The following is a 752-nucleotide window of genomic DNA, read 5'->3' as shown; positions in this document are numbered from 1 at the left end:
CAGTACTGGGATTTGTACTCAGCTTGGTGCTTGCTAGGCAAGTGCTTTACCACATAATCCACATCCTAAGCCTTTTTGCTTTAGTTTCAGATAAGATTTTGTATTTTTTGTCTTGGGTCAGCTTTAGACTGAGATCCTTCTACATATACCTCCCTCATTATTAGCCCCAGCTTGTTTTTTGAGATATGGTCTCACTGTTTTTGCCCAGGCTGGCCTCAGTCCGTGATCTTCTTAACTCTGCTTCCTGCAAAACTGGGGCCTCCTTTGTTTTTCCAGCTCCCTCTAATGTCTACAATCAGAAATTTAGTCCCACTCAACCCCAGGTGTTTTGTGCCGGTACCAGGGTTTAAATTCATGCTTTCAGTTACCTTTTTCCACTCAAGGCAGGCATTCTACCACTTAAGCCACAACTCCACTTCCAAAGTGATCATTTTGTTTTTTTTTTGTCCTAGTACTGGAGCTTGAAATTGGCCTGGGTGCTATCCCTTACCTTTTTTGCTCAAGGCTGACTGATACTCTGCTAGTTGATTCACAGCTCTACTTACAGCTTTTTGGTAGTTAATTGGAAATAAGAATCTTAGTCTTCCCATGTAATTTTAACTCCTCTGTATGGTATTTTCACAATAAAAAAAATAAAAATAAAAAAAGTATCTTAGTCTTTTGAACTGCATTCCTCAGATCTCAGCTTCCTGAGTATCTAGGATTATAGGCATGAGCCACTAGTGCCTGGCTGGAAACTCAGTTTTTTTTTT

The 752-nt window shown here is 40.0% G+C and overlaps 1 protein-coding gene across 1 annotated transcript in view; it reads left to right on the top strand.

Moving 5' to 3' along the window:
• LOC106001776 (guanine nucleotide-binding protein-like 1) overlaps positions 1 to 752 on the top strand; it is a 9,920-nt gene that overhangs the window by 1,444 nt on the left and 7,724 nt on the right.

This window comes from Dipodomys ordii, unplaced genomic scaffold, assembly GCF_000151885.1.
Source record: "Dipodomys ordii isolate 6190 unplaced genomic scaffold, Dord_2.0 Scaffold406, whole genome shotgun sequence".
Taxonomy (NCBI): Eukaryota; Metazoa; Chordata; class Mammalia; order Rodentia; family Heteromyidae; genus Dipodomys; species Dipodomys ordii.
The sequence above is the reverse complement of the archived record's forward strand: the minus strand, read 5'-3'. Positions and strand labels throughout refer to the sequence as shown.